The sequence below is a fragment of the Globicephala melas genome, chromosome 14, assembly GCF_963455315.2.
Source record: "Globicephala melas chromosome 14, mGloMel1.2, whole genome shotgun sequence".
Taxonomy (NCBI): Eukaryota; Metazoa; Chordata; class Mammalia; order Artiodactyla; family Delphinidae; genus Globicephala; species Globicephala melas.
Window position 1 is genome coordinate 36,020,186 of NC_083327.1, and position 22,516 is coordinate 36,042,701.

The following is a 22,516-nucleotide window of genomic DNA, read 5'->3' on the forward strand; positions in this document are numbered from 1 at the left end:
AAAGTTCATGAAGAACCTAGGAGCAAGACGGGAATAAAGATGCAGACCTACTAGAGAATGGACTTGAGGATATCGGGAGGGGGAAGTGTAAGCTGGGAGAAAGTGAGAGAGTGGCTTGGACATAGATACACTACCAAATGTTAAGTAGATAGCTAGCGGGAAGCAGCTGCATAGCACAGAGAGATCAACTCGGTGCTTTGTGACCACCTAGAGGGGTGGGATAGGGAGGGAGGGAGATGCAAGAGGGAAGAGATATGGGGATATATGTATATGTATAACAGATTCACTTTGTTATAAAGCAGAAAGTGACACACCATTGTAAAGCAATTATACTCCAATAAAGATGTTAAAAAAACAGTACAATACTGCAGTAAGAGTAGAAAACACATGTAAGGTTTCACCCTTGGTGTTCAGCCTTCTAAAAGCACAAAGGTCATGTATATCAATCTGCAATATACTAAAATTGTGTTCAAATTTTATTTCAAGTCGCAGAAAACATATAAACTGAGACAACAGAGTGAACTGATTTTGTTCTGAGAGAAGGTGATGGGAGTCCCCCACCTGGCAGCAATTTGAGTCATTCAAAGGGCAGGATGCAGAAATCATCTTTTCGCAACATTTCAACCAAGTTATGGAATTAATTTCCAGATTTGTCACCAGGTAGTTCTGAAAACATTTTAAGGCGCTCCAGTAGACATCTGTATTTGTTCCTTTAAGATCAGGATACTCTGTTTCTGCTCTGGAGGAAGCTTGGCGATCTGGTCTGCAGTTAGTTGAAGAACCTGCATGATCAAAGCAGCCTTCTCATGGTCCTGTGTTGTGACTTGGTTCTGGGCAGGACCTAAGCCACCAGGCTGGCCTCCACCCTGAATGCTCACTTCTTGCATGACAGGAACATATCTGGATCCCTGGGGGCCAGCTGCCCCCATATTAATTGGACTGGGACCTGGATTCCACTAGGTATAGGGCCTCTAGGGCCTCGGACTGGGCCCCTTGTATCCGTGCTCCTGGCCTCAATCCCTCTGACTTCCACTGCACGGGCCTCCATTGCACGCGCCTCCATCGCATGGGTTTCCAATCCTCTAACATCTAATCCTCTTGCCTCCATGGCTCGTGCCTCCGTCCCTCGTGCATCTATGCCTCGGGGATCTCTTCCACCTCTGCCATCCAATGGTGGACCCCTCTGATCTAGCATGGGTCCTCTTGGCTCTGCCAGTAGAGGTCTGGACTCAGCTCATGGCCCTCCCCTCATCTCATGTTGGGGTGGGCCGCGGCTGTCAGGGCCAGGGACACGGTGCATGGGCAGACCCTGATAAGGTGGTCCCAGGTAACCTCTAGGCTCTACCGCTCCAGTTACAGAAAGGAAAGTGCCTCTGCGTGGGCCATTTGGAGCGTTTCCCAACAGACCTCGAGGAGTTGGGACGTTGGCAGGCAAGGGCCCACGCTGCATAGCTGCTCTGGGGTCTTGCATCGGCACTTGTGCCCACTCCATGGACACTGGTCCACTGCCTGGCATTCCAACCTGGGCCTGTATTCCTCCTCCAGGCTCTAAGGAACCCGGGCCAGGTCCTGTTACGGTCGCTGGTATCTGCCCTGGTGCTGCAACTCCAGCCTGCAGAGAAGCTTGCATCAGAGGATGTGCGCCATTGACATGCATTCCACTCAAAGACTGGGCCTGAGGGCCCTGGGGATTCTGTTGGTTTATCGACACATTGGATCCTGAGCCAGGTCCAGCGCTGTGGACTGTCTGAGGGTTGCCCGCAATCAGTGTTGGGATATTTGTCTGGCGATGCAGAATTTTCAAGGCAATTTCTGGATCCACAGTTCTCATCAGTACCTGGGCTTGGAGCAAAGCATGAGCCAGTTGAGGGTTCTGAAGCAACTTGTTCCGTGCTTCCTGAGGACTATTCCGGACACAGAGCTTCATTTGTTTCATCAGCTCAAACATCTGCTCTGGTGGAAGACTGGCAACTGCTTTGCTAATGGACTCAGGGGCAACCTCAGGACTGACGGTCTCTCCATAAGGTGACTCAATGACAGGGGCACCAGTGCCAAGGCTCCTCAGCTCTTCTTTGTTCTTTCTGCTGGCAGCATTGTCCACTCGAAGTGCTCTCCCACTGAATTCACACCCATTTAGGTTTCGCATGGCACTAAGTGCTGTCTCCTGGTCTTGGTATTCACAGAAGCCACAACCTTTTGGCTTTCCTGTCTCCCTATCATATACCAACCTGAAACTAACAACAGGCCCAACCTCAGAAAAGATGTCCTTTAATTGCTCTTCAGTAGCCTCATATGGAATGTTCCCCACAAACACCGAATGTAGAGAACGATCCACCGCAGGGTCTCTCACAGTCAAACCCGCCATCGCTCTCTATCCTTTCCTCTTCGAAGGTCTGACACTGCTTGGGAATTGTGCCTTGCAGCCAGGACCTGAGTCCACACCTTTCCTGGACCCCCAGAACTGTCTCTCTCTCCTCTCCACATTCTCCATCACGTCATTATTATTACTGTTATTTTAAGCTGGAGGCAGTGGAAGGGGGACCTGACAATTGCCTGCTTTCTCCACTTGCTCTGTCTGTACCTGGGAATCCCATTCTTTATTTCCCTCTCCAAACTTTCTCCATTCAACTTAGTGTTTAGGCCTTTGGGGAAAAACACACAATGGCTGATGCTCTACTCCTGCTTCACACCTGGCCTCAACTCTTCCCTGAGGCAATGAAGTTTGGGCCAACTGCCTTCTTGAATGGGATAAAATGAAGGGTAGGGAAAATACAGGAGAAAACATAAGCTAATATCTCAAAATAGGCTCAAAACCAACAAATATTTAGGAAGTATGAGAATCGTCTTAAGTCTGAAGGGGCATGGGAGTGGGGTGGAGGGTGCCGACCCAGTAAAAGAAATTGTCCCTATCCCTAAGAGCTCACAATTTATTAATAACTGGAATAAAAGACAAGCAAAACTAATATGTATGAAACTGTCAGAGAACAATGCCAAATTGTGCAATAGGAAATCAGAGAGGAGAGAACTTAGAAAGAGCTGAAGTAACAGTAATATCAAAGTATTTTAATAATATCTACTGCCAAATTAATTAGATATTACCAACGCAGTTCAAAAATATATACTAAGCATCTACTGTGTACCAAGCGGACTACTGAGCACCAGGAACACATAAGGAGCATAATTTTATCCTCCAAGTCAGGGGTGGGAGCTGAAGATGGGGAGGAGAGAAGGAAGAGACATTGGAAAATACTTTTTAAAGGATGCAATTTTGAGCTGGGTATTAAAGAGTAGAATTTTGCAGTGGAATCATAATTAGAGAAAACACTGTTTGCAAAGGCAATGATAGAACTGATCCAGTTTTGAGCTCTTCCTTTCCCCTCAAGCTTGGGGGTGAGTCTTGCTGGGAAAAAGAAACAGCACAAGTAGAGGAAAGGGATTTTTTTCATCAAATACACCTTGGCTAGAGGCTTCCTCATGGAACATGAAGGCGTGGAAAGGGGTTAGTTCAGATTCCCTTGTATAGATTGAGGATGAGAGTTGAAACAGAAACCATAGCTTACAAAATGGTCTGCACTATGACTAGTAAAACAGATAAATGACTTAAGGTCAAAATTGTATATCTCTTTGTTTAAATGCATATGTTCCAAGATAGAACCATAGAATGATGTAATAATAAATCCTAAAAGGTCGTATGTTCTAAAACTGAGACCACTGACTGTTCCAGCAACTTGCCTGGTTTACAGATTCTAAATAATCCATGACAAGACCATCTTGTGACTAATTCCAGCCCCCAGGTCCTACAAAAACCTTACCCTAAGCTCCCCCACTTTGGACTCACTCCATGGTTTGTACTATATTTGACTCACTCTTCTGCTTTGTATTGTCTTTTGCTGCAGGCTAAATCAACCTTTTTTTTTTTTCTTTTACTACAGGTGTGTGCCAGTGGTCTCTGGATGATATTTTAACAAATCAAGGTCCCATCAAGGTTTGTCAGAGACTCTTGCTGCTGTAGATAGCCATACCTGGGAGCCCTAATTCTCCACCCCCTAAAAGCCACTCTGCCTGTCCTGACAAACTGAGTCTCTCTACCAATGTGAGCTCCAAGTCTTTTGTTGAGCCCTTCAGCATTGGTTTTATTTTGTTTGTCTTATGGATACAATCTCCCAGGACTTTTTGGTAATTGGATCATATTTGCACTCCTTCTCGAAGTTCTGCCAAGTATAATCAATCCTTTTATACAGCTCTTCCTCCTGTCTGAGGCCTGTGTATTGGCAATTCTGTGGAACACCTAAGAGATTCAGCGGGCAGGAGATGGGCTTAGGTCCAACAAATTTGCACTGTGGTTTGGCAATTGGTGATCAGATATCACAGTTTTCTGGGATTTTTTTTGACCTTTTTTGGGAGCTGAATATTTTTTGAATCATTTGACAAGGTAGGTCCTGTGCAGCAGAACCTAATACTCTGGCAATCATATGTATTTTGCCTGCAACATGGACAAACACTAAGACAAGGATCATTACTCAAATTTGAAACATATTTCATATATCCCATAATTAATCTGGATTTCTCTCTCTGGGGAAATCCAGCTGCCATGTCATGAAGACACTCAAGCAGCCCTGTGGAGGCCCATGCAGTGAGGAACTGAGACCTCCTGCCAACAGCTGACATTAACTTGCCAGTCATAGGAGTGGATCCTCCAGTCGAGCCTTTAGATCCCTATAGCCTTAGCTGACATCTTGACTGCAACCTCATGGGAGACACCAACCAGAACATCCTGGCCAAGCCACTCCCAAATTCTTGACCCACAGAACTCTGTGCTAAAGGAAATACATGTTTGTTTGTTTTAAGTCCTTAAGTTTGGGGCAATGTGTTTTATAGCAATAGATAACTAATATAATAGACAACTAATATCAAGACAGACCATGAGTACAATAGATAGCTAATTTCAAATGGCCTTTTCATTTTAGACATGGATGGGTTATCTTTGCCAGTGTCTGTAAGATTAGTCCCACATCTGCTAATTGTCAAGGGCAATGGTTTTAGAAGTACCATGACCATTAGACAGGAGTGTCTACTAACAATTTAGACTCTTGAACCAGCAAAAAGCTAAAGTACTGCTCTTTACTGAGATTTTGTACTATTCCTTCCAGAAGACTCAATTTCTGATTATCACTGGAGCCTTTGGGTAATTGTAAGGAAGAAGCTGGAATCCCTGTGGATGATAAGTATGGTAGTTGACCTTTAAGATAGCTCCTAATGATCTCTGATTCCCGATAATCATGTCATTATGTAATTTTTTTCCCTTTGAGCACAGACTGTATCTAGTGACTTGCTTCTAAGTTATAAACTATAACAAAAGAGATGGGATACTGTTTCCAAGATTAGGATACAAAAGCACATGGCTCCCATCTTACTTGCCTCTCTCACTCTCTTACTGGCTTATGCAGAGGGAAGCCAGCTGCTTTGTTGTAAGCTGCCCAATAGAGAGGCCCACTTAGCAAGAAAATGATGTCTCTGGCCAAGAGCCAGCAAGTCTAACAGTCCACAAGGAGCTGAATTCCGCCAGTGAGTGAACTCCGAGGGGATCCTCCCCAAGCTGGGGGCTCCAGTCAACACCTTGATTGTAGCCTTGGGAGAGGCCTTGAGCCAGAGGTATCCAGCAAAGCCATGCTCAGATTCCTGAACCACAGAAACTATGAGATAATAAATGTTTGTTGTTTTAAGCCAGTAAGTTTGGGGATAACTTGTTACATAGCCATAGATAATGGATAGAGAAAATAAGATTAAATTACTCTGGTTAATTTTTACAATAAAAATTATTATATGATTTTATATAATTATATATTATTATATAACAATATTAGAAAGGAGGTTTTTCTCTTCTATTGAAGCTTTATACATAATCAGTTTTATACGAATTTGGCCACTGATTACCCTGGGAGTAAGGATATATTACGGATAGTGAGAACACTGGCAAATCATTAATTTAACTCATAAAGTGTATTATAAATGTCACTAGTTGACAAGGAGGACATTTAAACCTCTAGAAAAAAAGTATTTTTCTCTCTCATTATCCTACTGACAATTATTATACTAGTCTTTGTGCGTGAGCATGAGTATATCTCTTTCAAACATGGGTCATATTTACAGCAACACATTTTACTTAAACATAATCCGGAATGCTAAACTTCTTGTTCGATTTGTCAAGTTTCTGTTTCCTTTATCATACATTTGATTGATACGAGGACTCTTGCAATCATTTTGTAATCATTAAAATTTGGAGAATTCCAAACAAATCTGATTTTTATCTTTCATTTTATAAGGCAGAAGAGCAAATATGTATATATAGACATCATTAACCATTTAATTCTTTGGAGTTCAAATTTGGCAAAGACAAAATCAAGAACAGCTGTTATTCAAGAAGTAAGATGTCTTATAAGGAGTTACCTCTCAAAAAGGCACAAGGCTCAGTTTGCTTTCAAAGAGATTCTTTCAATATTTAAGAAATACATTTATGTAATTTATTCTCTTGGGGAACATAGCAAAAGAGGGATTATGCTTCCCTCTATAAATTTATGTAGTTAGAATTACTCTGAGAGCAAACTGGGCAGAATGAATGAGTAGTAGGATGGCAGCAGAAATGAAAGGTCCAGTGGGCAGAGTCAGAGAATCTCTCAGTGCAATAGAATGAAGAGAGACCTCTGGAAAATTTTTACTTGAGGATCCAAACTCTGATCAATATCTGCTCGGAGAAGGATTTTGTGCCCGATGAATATAGTCATTGGCAATTGAACCAGTCCTGATGCCCCTGAAAATTAAAATTAAATGTATACTCTTTCCACCTGAGACTCACCTGTGTTCCCATCTGTATTTTTTAAAATCAGATGTTAAATTCTGGCATCAAGTATAGAATCTGACAGTCTAGCTCTTTATTACAAAATAAAGGGAGAGATTTCCCTCATAGTCATCTTTTCTTATCTCATAGCTACACCTTCGGGTTGAGACCACTGACAGACAGTTGATGTTTCCATGGAAACCAGCTAAATAGCAAGGTAACGATGCGAAGGTTTCCTTTAGAAAACAATCAGCTGCTATCACATCTTGGCCTGTGCTTTTAAACAATTCCTAGTCTCTGCACCTGTCAGGACAGAGCTAAAATAGCAAATACACACAAGAACTGAACACCAGAGAGAGGGGGTAGGGTTTAGACAGCACATGAATAATCATTTCAGAGGACTGCTAGGTACTGGGAGAGCAGATTCTGAGAGACTAACACTGCGGGAAAATAAAAGGCTATTTCTGGTTCTATTTGGTTTTTAATATATAATCGTCAACATCCAGCTGACTTGGAAAACATTCACAAGAAATGATGCATTTTAGGTACCAAATGCTATTACACACCTAAAACTCAGCTGTGGTCTTTCCTTTCAAAATTCTCTTTCCTCCTGCCCCTAAAACCCCAAGAGGCAAGGAATCCAGGCTTCTAGACACTGCTGGATGAGTCAAGGTACCACAGCCCAGACAAGCTAAGCACTGGCTCTGTCACACACAGACGCAAAGGCATTCAAGAAACCACAGCCCTCTGTTTTCGTGGCTCCTGCCTTCTCAATCAAACCAACGCAGAGTACGCAGAGTTCACCCACACCACCACCAAACCCCGTGAAAACACCTTGGAGTGTTGGCCAACACAAGTGTCCATCCAACTGTGATTCACGGATCGAGAGGAAAGCCTCTGAGGGCAGCCAATCAGAGTCCGGCCCAGGGAAAAATCACTTGGCTCTTACAGGAAGCCATCTAATTATGTTACCGTAATCCCCAGGCTTGAATTTTTCAACCTTCTCAACACGAACTCACAGACTTCACCGATTATGTAATTACGGAAAACTTCACAACAAACATGAAGATTCCTTCTGGAGGCCACATTGAGGACTGGGATGTGCATTTGATCCTGGGAGGGAAGCACACGGCCCACAAAGGGAAGAGCAAAGAGATTTATTGAACTTAAAAGGCTGCAGTTTAAAAGGGGCCTCTAGCAGACCTCCCTTTTCGTGTGCACATTTTTTGCACCTGCAACTGTTTGTGGGCTGGAAAGCAATAGCCCTCTCCCTTCTCCCAAGAGACCCTGCTTTAATGCCTTGGCCCCAAATGTGTCATTTTCCTGCCGGGGGGCAGAAATCAAAAGAAACCAAGTTTTTAGAACTTTGCTGTAAAGAAAATAATAGTTCTGAAAAGGATTGGAGCCACATTTTCAGGTTTGACACAGTTGTTAGAGAAAGGGCAGAAGGGAAAACATTCCTCTTCACTTTCTTTCCTAACGTGCCGAAGTTCTTCACTGCTACAGGTTCTGGGTGACATCTGTAGCTTCCATCTCAGTGGGGTCTGTTGCAAGCTTTCCACCCTGCAGCACGGACCTGTGCTCAGACCAGTGTTCAGAGGCGAGAGTCCAAATGGCCCTATGCTTCTTCACAGAGAAGATGCCATATAAATTATTTCCATTAAAACCAGTGTTTGAGGGGCTTCCCTGGGGGCGCAGTGGTTAAGAATCCGCCTGCCAATGCAGGGGACACAGGTTCAAGCCCTAGTCTGGGAAGATCCCACATGCCGCGGGGCAACTAAGCCCGTGCACCACAACTACTGAGCCCACGCGCTTTACAGCCCGCGAGCCACAAGAGAAGCCACCGCAATGAGAAGCCTGCACACCGCAACAAAGAGTAGCCCCCGCTCGCCGCAACTAGAGAAAGCCCGCACGCAGCAACGAAGACCCAACGCAGCCAAAAATTAAAAAAAACCCTAAATTTAAAAGAACAGAAAACAAAAAAAATCCACCGTTTGACACCAGAAGTGAACTGTGGAATCTTAATTACAGTGCTCATGACTGAAGTGCTGACAAACGGTCCTGCTTTAGATGGTGTTTGTGGGTGGGGCTTGGGTGAGAGCTGGGATCAAAACTTGATTGTAGCCAGTGATCCACTTCCTCCTTCCCCCCCCCCCCAGCCACCTCATCTGATACATGAAAGTTAGAGTGGAAAGACTCTTTTTTAAAAAAACATCTTTATTGGAGTATAATTGCTTTAAAATGGTGTGTTACTTTCTGCTTTATAACAAAGTGAATCTGTTATACATATATCCCCATATCTCTTTCCTCTTGCATCTCCCTCCCTCCCACCATACCCATCCCACCTCTCTAGGTGGTCAAAAGGCACCGAGCTGATCTCCCTGTGCTCTGCGGCTGCTTCCCACTAGCTATCTATTTTACGTTTGGTAGTGTATATACGTCATGCCACTCTTTCACATTCTCCCAGCTTACCCTTCCCCCTCCCCATATCCTCAAGTCCATTCTCTAGTGGGTCTGTGTCTTTATTCCTGTCTTACCCCTAGGTTCTTCATGACCTTTTTTTTTTTCTTAGATTCCATATATATGTGTTAGCATACGGTATTTGTTTTTCTCTTCCTAACTTACTTCACTCTGTATGACAGACTCTAGGTCCATCCACCTCACTACAAATATCTCAATTTCATTTCTTTTTATGGCTGAGTAATATTCCATTGTATATATATGTCACATCTTCTTTATCCATTCATCCAATGATGGACACTTAGGTTGCTTCCATCTCCTGGCTATTGTAAACAGAGCTGCAATGAACATTTTGGTATATGACTCTTTTTGAATTATGGTTTTCTCAGGGTATATGCCCAGTAGTGGGATTGCTGGGTCATATGGTAGTTCCATTTTTAGTTTTTTAAGGAACCTCCATACTGTTCTCCATAGTGGCTGTATCAATTTACATTCCCACCAACAGTGCAAGAGGGTTCCCTTTTCTCCACACCCTCTCCAGCATTTATTGTTTCTAGATTTCTTGATGATGGCCATTCTGACCGGTGTGAGATGATACCTCATTGTAATTTTGATTTGCATTTCTCTAATGATTAATGATGTTGAGCATTCTTTCATGTGTTTGTTGGCAATCTATATATCTTCTTTGGAGAAATGTCTATTTACGTCTTCTGCTCATTTTTGGATTGGGTTGTTTGTTTTTTTGTTATTGAGCTGCATGAGCTGCTTGTAAATCTTGGGAGATTAATCCTTTGTCAGTTGCTTCATTTGCAAATATTTTCTCCCATTCTGAGGGTTGTCTTTTTGTCTTGTTTATGGTTTCCTTTGCTGTGCAAAAGGTTTTAAGTTTCATTAGGTCCCATTTATTTATTTTTATTTCCATTTCTCTAGGAGGTGGGTCAAAAAGGATCTCGCTGTGATTTATGTCATAGAGTGTTCTGCCTATGTTTTTCTCTAAGAGTTTGATAGTGTCTGGCCTTACATTAGGTCTTTAATCCATTTTGAGTTTATTTTTGTGTATGGTGTTAGGGAGTGTTCTAATTTCATTCTTTTACATGTACCTGTCCAGTTTTCCCAGCACCACTTATTGAAGAGGCTGTCTTTTCTCCACTGTATATTCTTGCCTCCTTTTTCAAAGATAAGGTGACCATACGTGCATGGATTTATTTCTGGGCTTTCTAGCCTGTTCCATTGATCTATATTTCTGTTTTTGCGCCCGTACCATACTGTCTTGATTACTGTAGCTTTGTAGTATAGTCTGAAGTCAGGGAGCCTGATTCCTCCAGCTCCATTTTTCGTTCTCAAGATTGCTTTGGCTATTCGGGGTCTTTTGTGTTTCCATACAAATTGTGAAATTTTTTGTTCTGGTTCTGTGAAAAATGCCAGTGGTAGTTTGAAAGGGATTGCATTGAATCTGTACATTGCTTTGGGTAGTAGAGTCGTTTTCACAATGTTGATTCTTCCGATCCAAGAACATGGTATATCTCTCCATCTATTTGTATCATCTTTAATTTCTTTCATCAGTGTCTTATAATTTTCTGCATACAGGTCTTTTGTCTCCTTAGGTAGGTTTATTCCTAGATATTTTATTCTTTTTGTTGCAATGGTAAATGGGAGTGTTTTCTTAATATCACTTTCAGATTTTTCATCATTAGTGTTTAGGAATGCCAGAGATTTCTGTGCATTAATTTTGTATCCTGTTACTCTACCAAATTCATTGATTAGCTCTATTAGTTTTCTGTTAGGATCTTTAGGATTCTCTGTGTATAGTATCATGTAATCTGCAAACAGTAACAGCTTTACTTCTTTCCTGATTTGTATTTCTTTGATTTCTTTTGTTTCTCTGATAGCTGTGGCTAAAACTTCCAAAACTATGTTGAATAATAGTGGTGAGAGTGGGCAACATTGTCTTGTTCCTGATCTTAGTGGAAATGGTTTCAGTTTTTCACCATTGAGAATGATGTTGGCTGGGGGTTTGTCATATATGGCCTTTATTATGGTGAGGTAAATTCCCTCTGTGCCTATTTTCTGGAGAGCTTTTATGATAAATGGGTGTTGAATTTTGTCAAAAGCTTTTTCTGCGTCTATTGAGATGATCATATGGTTTTTCTCCTTCAGTTTCTTAATATGGTGTATCACGTTGATTGATTTGCATATATTGAAGAATCCTTGCATTCCTGGAGTAAACCCCACTTGATCATGGTGTATGATCCTTTTAATGTGCTGTTGGATTCTGTTTGCTAGTATTTTGTTGAGGATTTTTGCATCTAAGTTCATCAGTGATATTGGCCTGTAGTTTTGAACTGTTTTATTCAAAGAAGCATCTGTGGATTTTTATAAGACTGGCCAAGATTTGCCCCATTATTTTTTCCATCCTATCCAGAGAACAGAAAGTTTCAAATCAAGGGTCATAACTGAAGGAAAAGTGTTATGCACATAGGAGACAGAATGCATCACTAAATAGAGGGGAGATACAATAAAGCCCCTCACTCCGTATATATAACAGCACAGAGCTGAACTTGATTGAACAGATGAGACTAGCAGAGGCAAATCAAGTAAACTCCGTTTCTTTGGTTTAGCTTGGAAGACACTGAGGATTTTTCCTATGGTATAAAACTTGAGGACATAGGGGTTCTCATATATCTTGTAAAATACCTGTATGCCACGTGGTCAAATAGTTTGAGATTTTTAAAAAGTAGGTATATTTAATCTCCTCAATGGGTGGCAGGGGCGGCATGGATATTTGTTGTCTCAGCTAGACAGACTGATCCTTCTTCCCATTCTTTGGTTCAATCTAGTATTAACATTTTTGAAGGAGGTAGGTTTGGGATTCCTGGTTCTTGTAAAGCAAAGCCCACAACATTCTTCAGTTCAATTGTCTCATAGGGAAAACGAGGGGAGAAGGTTTAAGTGGTTCATTATCATTGGCTACTGAGTTACACTTATACACAGAGTTGTACTGATGGCATGGAATGGAGAGGGGATGTTTAGGGGAGAGACGGGAAGCCTGGGGTATCAAGAATACAGGTTAAGGGATTGGAGATAATGGAAGAAAGAAGAAAGAAGAGGTGAGGCAAACTCTGGAGCAAAAATGAAATAGTAAATTATGTTGGGCTACTCAGTAGGGAAAGTGCAGGGTTTAACTTAAACACATGCTGGCCTGACCTCGTGGGGGTCAAAAGGAACAGTCAGGAAGCCTGCCTAGAAAACTGCCAAGAGGGAAGCTTTAGAGCCAAAGAGAGCTAGGTCAGAATTCTAGGAGGCTTCCTATCCACACAAATGGGTTCCCCATAAAGTCTTATTTTAGGTCTCTGCTCTCGAATAAAGTAATTCCTCCTTTGATGGAAATTCCTCTCATTTCCATGGGACAGAAAGGATCAGGTGACAATTCAGTGCCATGGGGAGAATGGGGTCCACCAAGAAGATTAACCTGGGAGGAAATTTTGGAGGACCTGATATACTTAGGAGCTAGAGATCAATATTCAAAGATCTCTGCGTTCCATGCCATTGAGATTCCAAATGCAGTTTTAGGTGCCTGTGGGGAATTTACTGGGTAGTTGAACCCTAACACATCTTTTTACTCTGTGAAGCTTGTTCTATGGATGGATTTCTTCCCCCTTGACTTGTACAAATAAAACAGATTGGGGAAAATGGCAGTGGAATGAAAACCTGATGCCTCCAAAGTGGTTTTAATTATGGTTTTATTTGGAGAAGAAGATTTTTTCCTTTCTATTTTATTTTCTTCTCTCCTTCAGAAAGTACATCATTTGATGGTGTCAACTTCAGCATTTTGGGTTTTGTGTTTTTTTGTTTTTTTGGGTTTTTTTGGTGGTACGCGGGCCTCTTACTGTTGTGGCCTCTCCTGTTGAGGAGCACAGGCTCCGGACGCGCAGGCTCAGTGGCCATGGCTCACGGGCCCAGCCGCTCTGCGGCATGTGGGATCTTCCCGGACCGAGGCACGAACCCGTGTCCCTGCCTCGGCAGGCGGACTCTCAACCACTGCACCACCAGGGAAGCCCTGAATTGTACTCTTTGAATCATTTATTTCTCCATTTATTCCAGCACTACAGGGCTGTGGGTTTTTAAGGATTAAAGTTTCTTTCGGGTGTACCACTGGACTCCTCCAGCCTTGTTCAGGAACGCGAATCCCCCACCATGGCCTGCTCCCTTCAGAAGAATGGCCTGATTTATGGACATTCTCTATCATAAGCCAGAGGCAATCAGTAACTCTCCACATGCCCCACCTAACAGATTATCTGTCTGCAGTTGGGAAATTCCACTAGTCACTTCCTGAAAACAAACCTTCTGCTCTATGGTTGCAGTGACAGCTGTGAAGTGCCAGGACTACTCCTCCACTCTAATCAATATGCATCCTTATGGACAGACACCTAAGCCTCTTTGTCCAGCATCATTCCTCACTCCTTCCCTGTCTAAACCTACCCGCTGCCTGTTTCTTGGATTTGTCTGGTTTTCAAGCAACAGCTATCTCCCCTTTAGAGGGAAAAGTCACCTTGACAATTCCCCCAAATATTGCCAGTAAGTACATACAAAATAAAAAGTAAATCATTTTGGATATGCAGTTCAGATTTTGTCAGTCTGTCCACAGTATTTATTGAGTGACCAATGTGTGTAGGGAGGGCCTGGTACGAAATAGTCTTTAGGCATTACAGTATAAAACAACAATAACCACCACCAACAGACTGAGTGACTGCTGCGAGATTCAGAACACTCAAGAAAAGAAAATTTGTGTAGGTTTCAGGACATACTCATCGAATACAGCATCTATATGACAAAAGAGATCTTCTTCACAACACCTCAGATTAGTGTATTAACTCACCATAAGTCAGTGTATATTCCAGGATATAACAGTTCAAAGAAATGTTCTTTTGATTTACCTATACACATATCAACATAGAAAGAAAAATAAATATCTAAGGCTTAGTGTTCATTTATTTGCAACCAAATCTAAGCTCTGAAAAGCTTGGTATACTAGACATATGTATTTTTAAAATACTATGTTTCTCTGTCACATTAATAAAAAGTAATTACACTCAAGAGGACAAATTATATTAGCTTCTCATCTTTATGTTCCTGTATCAAAAAGAATGTTAATGAATTAAATCTAGAGATAATGTAAGGGAGCAGCCTAAAACTCTTTTGGGCCAGAGGTAACACCAGCACACAGATCCGCTGGGAGAACTTGCAGAATGACAGCTCAGGCAAACAAGATAAAGGAAAGAAAGTTCTGGAACTTGGGTAGAATGAACTATTGAAACCTGAGAACTTTCTTCGGAGGAAAGAGTCTTTTCGGACACAGCTGTCTTGGAAAAAATTCAAATTGCTCTCTTTCGATGATTCATTTTATGATAATTCTATGTTTGAGTATTTACCACGTGAGGAAAAGAAATAGAGCGTTCCATCAGACTTCTTAAGAAAAGATGCTGCTTTCCACAGATACACCAGAAATATATCTACACGTGGAACAACTCCTACAGAACACCTACTGAACCCTGGCAGAAGACCTCAGACCTCCCAAAAGGCAAGAAACCCCCACGTACAGAGACAAAGAATAGGGACGGGACCTGCACCAGTGGGAGGGAGCTGTGAAGGAGGAAAGGTTTCCACACACTAGGAAGCCCCTTCGTGGGCAGAGACTGCGGGTGGCGGAGGGGGAAAGCTTTGGGGCCGCGGAGGAGAGCACAGCAACAGGGATGCCGAGGGCAAGGCGGGGAGATTCCCGCACAGAGGATCAGGGCCGACCGGCACTCACCAGCCCGAGAGGCTTGTCTGCTCACCCGCCGGGGCGAGTGGGGCTGGGAGCTGAGGCTCGGCCTTTGGTCGGAGCTCAGGGAGAGGACTGGGGTTGGCGGCGTGAACACAGGCTGCAGGGGGTTAGTGCACCATGGCTGGCCGGGAGGCAGTCTGGGGAAAAGTCTGGAGCTGCTGAAGAGGCAAGAGACCTCTTCTTCCCTCTCTGTTTCCTGGTGCGTGAGGAGAGGGGATTAAGAGCGAGGCTTAAAGGAGCGCCAGAGACGGGCGCGAGCCGCGGCTAAAAGCGCAGACCCCAGAGACGGGTATGGGACGCTAAGGCTGCTGCTGCCGCCACCAAGAAGCCTGTGTGCGAGCACAGGTCACTATCCACACCCCCCTTCCGGGAAGCCTGTGCAGCCCGCCACTGCCAGGGTCCCAGGATCCAGGGACAGCTCCCCCGTGGAGAACGCACGGCGCACCTCAGGCTGGTGCAACGTCACGCCGGCCTCTGCCACCACAGGCTCGCCCCACATCCGCACGCCTCCCTCCCCCCGCCTCAGTGAGCCAGAGCCCCCGAATCAGCGGCTCATTTAACCCCGTCCTGTCTGAGCGAAGAACAGACGCCCTCCTGCGACCTACACGCAGAGGTGGGGCCAAATCCAAAGCTGAGCCCCGGGAGCTGTGAGAACAAAGAAGAGAAAGGGAAATCTCTCCCAGCAGCCTCAGAAGCAGTGGATTAAAGCTCCACAATCAACTTGATGCACCCTGCACCTGTGGAATACATGAACAGACAACGAATCATCCCAAAATTGAGGAGGTGGACTTTGAGAGCAAGATTTATGATGTTTTCCCCTTTTCCTCTTTTTCTGAGTGTGTATGTGTATGCTTCTGTGTGAGATTTTGTCTGTATAGCGTTGCTTCCACCATTTGTCCTAGGGTTCTATCCGTCTGTTTTTTAAAAAATTTTTTCTCTTTTTTTCTCTTAATAATTATTTTTTATTTTAATAACTTTATTATATTTTATCTTATTTTCTTTTCTTTCTTTCTTTCTTTATCTTCTTTCTTTTTTTTCCTACCTTCTCTCCTTCCTTTCTTCCTTCCTCCCTCCCTCCTCTCTTTCTTTCTCTCTCTCTCTCTCTTTCTTTCCTTCTTTCTACTTTTACTAATTCTTTCTTTCTACTTTTTCTCCCTTTTATTCTGAGCCATGTGGATGAAAGGCTCTAGGTGCTCCAGCCAGGAGTCAGTGCTGTGTCTCTGAGGTGGGAGAGCTAACTTCAGGACACTGGTCCACAAGAGACCTCCCAGCTCCACATAATATCAAATGGCGAAAATCTCCCAGAGATCTCCATCTCAACACCAGCGCTCAGCTTCCCTCAATGACCAGCAAGCTCCAGTGCTGGACACCCTATGCCAAAAACTAGCAAGACAGGAACACAACACCACCCATTAGCAGAGAGGCTGCCTAAAATCATAATAAGTCCACAGATACCCCAAAACACATGACCAGACGTGGACCTGCCCACCAGAAAGACAAGATCCAGCCTCATCCACCAGAACACAGGCACTAGTCCCCTCCACCAGGAAGCCTACACAACCCACTGAACCAACCTTAGCCACTGGGGACAGACACCAAAAACAACAGAAACTATGAACCTGCAGCCTACAAAAAGGAGACCTCGAACACAGTAAGATAAGCAAAATGAGAAGACAGAAAAACACACAGCAGATGAAAGAGCAAGATAAAAACCCACCAGACCTAACAAATGAAGAGGAAATAGGCAGTCTACCTGAAAAAGAATTCAGAATAATGATAGTAAAGATGATCCAAAATCTTGGAAATAGAATAGAGAAAATGCAAGAAACACTTAACAAGGACGTAGAAGAACTAAAGAGGAAAGAAACAACGATGAACAACACAATAAATGAAATTAAAAATACTCTAGATGGGATCAATAGCAGAATAACTGAGGCAGAAGAACGGATAAGTGACCCAGAAGATAAAATAGTGGAAATAACTACTGCAGAGCAAAATAAAGAAAACAGAATGAAAAGAACTGAGGACAGTCTCAGAGACCTCTGGGACAACATTAAATGCACCAACATTCGAATTATAGGGGTCCCAGAAGAAGAAGAGAAAAAGAAAGGGACTGAGAAAATATTTAAAGAGATTATAGTTGAAAACTTCCCTAATATGGGAAAGGAAATAGTTAATCAAGTCCAGGAAGCACAGAGAGTCCCATACAGGATAAATCCAAGGAGAAATATGCCAAGACACATATTAATCAAACTGTGAAAAATTAAATACAAAGAAAACATCTTAAAAACAGCAAGGGAAAAAGAGCAAATAACACAAAAGGGAATCCCCATAAGGTTAACAGCTGATCTTTCAGCAGAAACTCTGAAAGCCAGAAGGGAGTGGCAGGACATATTTAAAGTGATGAAGGAGAAAAACCTGCAACCAAGATTACTCTACTCAGCAAGGATCTCATTCAGATTTGATGGAGAAATTAAAACCTTTACAGACAAGCAAAAGCTGAGAGAGTTCAGCACTACCAAATCAGCTTTACGACAACTGCTAAAGGAACTTCTCTAGGCAAGAAACACAAGAGAAGGAAAAGACCAATAATAATGAACCGAAAACAATTAAGAAAATGAGAATAGGAACATACATATCGATAATTACCTTAAATGTAAATGGACTAAATGCTCCCACCAAAAGAAACAGATTGGCTGAATGGATACAAAAACAAGACACACATATTTGCTGTCTAAAAGACACCCACTTCAGACCTAGAGGCACATACTGACTGAAAGTAAGGGGATGGAAAAAGATATTTCATGCAAATGGAAACCAAAAGAAAGCTGAAGTAGCAATTCTCATATCAGACAAAATAGACTTCAAAATAAAGACAATTAGAAGACACAAAGAAGGACACTACATAATGATCAAGAGATCGATCCAAGAAGAAGATATAACAATTGTAAATATTTATGCACCCAACATAGGAGCACCTCAATACATAAGGCAAATAGTAACAGCCATAAAAGGGGAAATCGACAGTAACACAATCATAGTAGGGGACTTTAACACCCCACTTTCACCAATGGACAGATCATCCAAAATGAAAATAAATAAGGAAACACAAGCTTTAAATGATACATTAAACAAGATGGACTTAATTGATATTTATAGGACATTCCATCCAAAAACAACAGAATACACATTTTTCTCAAGTGCTCATGGAACATTCTCCAGGATAGATCATATCTTGGGTCACAAATCAAGCCTTGGTAAATTTAAGAAAACTGAAATCGTATCAAGTATCTTTTCTGACCACAATGCTATGAGACTAGATATCAATTACAGGAAAAGATCTGTACAAAATACAAACACATGGAGGCTAAACAATACACTACTTAATAACGAAGTGATCACTGAAGAAATCAAAGAGGAAATCAAAAAATACTTAGAAACAAATGACAATGGAGACACGATGACCCAAAACCTATGGGATGCAGCAAAAGCAGTTCTAAGAGGGAAGTTTATAGCAATACAATCCTACCTTAAGAAACAGGAAACATCTCGAATAAAAAACCTAACCTTGCACCTAAAGCAATTAGAGAAAGAAGAACAAAAAACCCCCAAAGTTAGCAGAAGGAAAGAAATCATAAAAATCAGATCAGAAATAAATGAAGGAAACGATAGCAAAGATCAATAAAACTAAAAGCTGGTTCTTTGAGAAGATAAACAAAATTGATAAACCATTAGCCAGACTCATCAAGAAAAAAAGGGAGAAGACTCAAATCAACAGAATTAGAAATGAAAAAGGAGAAGTAACAACTGACACTGCAGAAATACAAAAGATCATGAGAGATTACTACAAGCAACTCTATGCCAATAAAATGGACAACTTAGAAGAAATGGACAAATTCTTAGAAATGCACAATCTGCCAAGACTAAATCAGGAAGAAATAGAAAATATGAACAGACCAATCACAAGCACTGATATTGAAACTGTGATTAAAAATCTTCCAACAAACAAAAGCCCAGGACCAGATGGCTTCACAGGCGAATTCTATGGAACATTTAGAGAAGAGCTAACACCTATCCTTCTCAAACTCTTCCAAAATATAGCAGAGGGAGGAACACTCCCAAACTCATTCAACGAGGCCACCATCACCCTGATACCAAAAGCAGACAAGGATGTCACAAAGAAAGAAAACTACAGTCCAATATCACTGATGAACATACATGCAAAAATCCTCAACAAAATACTAGCAAACAGAATCCAACAGCACATTAAACGGACCATACACCATGATCAAGTGGGGTTTATTCCAGGAATGCAAGGATTCTTCAATATATGCAAATCAATCAACGTGATACACCATATTAACAAATTGAAGGAGAAAAACCATATGATCATCTCAATAGATGCAGAGAAAGCTTTCGACAAAATTCAACACCCATTTATGATAAAAACCCTGCAGAAAGTAGGCATAGAGGGAACTTTCCTCAACATAATAAAGGCCATATATGACAAACCCACAGCCAACATCATCTTCAATGGTGAAAAACTGAAAGCATTTCCACTAAGATCAGGGACAAGACAAGGTTGCCCACTCTCACCACTCTTATTCAACATAGTTTTGGAAGTTTTAGCCACAGCAATCAGAGAAGAAAAGGAAATAAAAGGAATCCAAATCGGAAAAGAAGTAAAGCTGTCACTGTTTGCAGATGACATGATATGATACATAGAGAATCCTAAAGATGCTACCAGAAAACTACTAGAGCTAATCAATGAATTTGGTAACATAGCAGGATACAAAATTAATGCACAGAAATCTCTGGCATTCCTATACACTAATGATGAAAAATCTGAAAGTGAAATAAAAAAAACACTCCCATTTACCACTGCAACAAAAAGAATAAAATATCTAGGAATAAACCTACCTAAGGGGACAAAAGACCTGTATGCACAAAATTATAAGACACTGATGAAAGAAATTAAAGATGATACAAATAGATGGAGAGATATACCATGTTCTTGGATCGGAAGAATCAACATTGTGAAAATGACTCTACTACCCAAAGCAATGTACAGATTCAATGCAATCCCTATCAAACTACCACTGGCATTTTTCACAGAACTAGAACGAAAAATTTCACAATTTGTATGGAAACACAAAAGACCCCGAATAGCCAAAGCAATCTTGAGAACGAAAAACGGAGCTGGAGGAATCAGGCTTCCTGACTTCAGACTATACTACAAAGCTACAGTAATCAAGACAGTATGGTACTGGCGCAAAAACAGAAATATAGATCAATGGAACAGGCTAGAAAGCCCAGAGATAAACCCATGCACATATGGTCACCTTATCTTTGATAAAGGAGGCAGGAATGTACAGTGGAGAAAGGATAGCCTCTTCAATAAGTGGTGCTGGGAAAACTGGACAGGTACATGTAAAAGTATGAGATTAGATTACTCCCTAACACCATACACAAAAATAAACTCAAAATGGATTAAAGACCTAAATGTAAGGCCAGACACTATCAAACTCTTAGAGGAAAACATAGGCAGAACACTCTATGACATAAATCACAGCAAGATCCTTTTTGACCCACCTCCTAGAGAAATGGAAATAAAAACAAACAAATGGGACCTAATGAAACTTAAAACCTTTTGCACAGCAAAGGAAACCATAAACACGACCAAAAGACAACCCTCAGAATGAGAGAAAATATTTGCAAATGAAGCAACTGACAAAGGATTAATCTCCTAAATGTATAAGCATCTCATTCAGGTCAATAACAAAAAGCAAAGAACCCAATCCAAAAATGGGCAGAAGACCTAAATAGACATTTCTCCAAAGAAGATATACAGACTGCCAACAAACACATGAAAGAATGCTCAACATCATTAATCATTAGGGAAATACAAATCAAAAGTACAATGAGACATCATCTCACACCAGTCAGAATGGCCATCATCAAAAAATCTAGAAACAATAAATGCTGGAGAGGGTGTGGAGAAAAGGGAACACTCTTGCACTGCTGGTGGGAATGTGAATTGGTACAGCCACTATGGAGAACAGTATGGAGGTTCCTTAAAAAACTAAAAATAGAACTACCATATGACCCAGCCATCCCACTACTGGGCATATACCCTGAGAAAACCATAATTCAAAAAGAGTCATGTACCAAAATGTTCATTGCAGCTCTATTTACAATAGCCCAGAGATGGAAACAACCTAAGTGTCCATCATCGGATGAATGGATAAAGAAGATGTGGCACATATATGCAATGGAATATTACTCAGCCATAAAAAGAGACGAAATTGAGCTATTTGTAATGAGGTGGATAGACCTAGAGTCTGTCATACAGAGTGAAGTGAGAAAGAGAACGACAAATACCGTATGTTAACACATATATATGGAATTTAAGAAAAAAAAATGTCATGAAGAACCTAGGGGTAAGACAGGAATAAAGACACAGACCTAGTAGAGAATGGACTTGAGGATATGGGGAGGGGGAAGGCTAAGCTGTGATAAAGCGAGAGAGAGGCATGGACATATATACACTATCAAACGTAAGGTAGATAGCTAGTGGGAAGCAGCCGCATAGCACAGGGAGATCAGCTCGGTGCTTTGTGACCGCCTGGAAGGGTGGGATGGGGAGGTTGGGAGGGAGGGAGACGCAAGAGGGAAGATATATGGGAACATGTGTATATGTATAACTGATTCACTTTGTTGTGAAGCAGAAACTAACACACCATTGTAAAGCAATTATACTCCAATAAAGATGTAAAAAAAACCCCAAAAAACTGATTATCAACCTGAAAAAAAAAAAATCAACCTCATCTAATTAAGACATTCACCTAAAAAAAAAAGAAAAATTGCTACTCAGTGGACTCCTGGACTCCCTGGTCTTGAAATCAATCCTGATCTGAGGCGGGAGGGGTCTAAGGAATTGAAGAGGCACTCAGCATGGAAGCATCCCCAAGGTTCGTCCAGCCAAGATCTTGACTCTTGATTTCGATGTATTAGCTTCTGCTTTGTAAGACCTGCTTGTAAGATCCCCACCTGCGGATCCCTGACTCAGGTTCTGAGCCCAAGCCACCCCCAGTAACCTGCAGTTCCCCAAGTTCCTCTGGGCTGGGTGGTTGTCTTCCCAGAGAACAGAGAAGCTCCTTCATCTGTTTTTAATAACTGCTATTTTGTGTTGGATTGTGTGCTGCTGTCTGCCTCCTGAAACATCCACATACTCTCTAGATGCCCCCCTTGGCATCTACTAACCACAGTTCTCATTTGTTGAACATTTACCTTATAGCAGTCACCATGTGGAATAACTCACTTGCACTGTCTCACTGAAACCTCACAGCAAGGTCATGAGTTAGTTAGATATTAGTTATCCCCATTTAACAGAAGAG

At 41.9% G+C, this 22,516-nt stretch overlaps 1 pseudogene; it reads right to left on the minus strand.

Annotated features, from left to right (window-relative positions):
* Positions 1-677: 677 nt before the first annotated feature.
* Positions 678-2,365, minus strand: LOC115866894 (cleavage stimulation factor subunit 2 pseudogene; annotated as a pseudogene).
* Between the last annotated feature and the right edge of the window lie 20,151 nt (positions 2,366-22,516).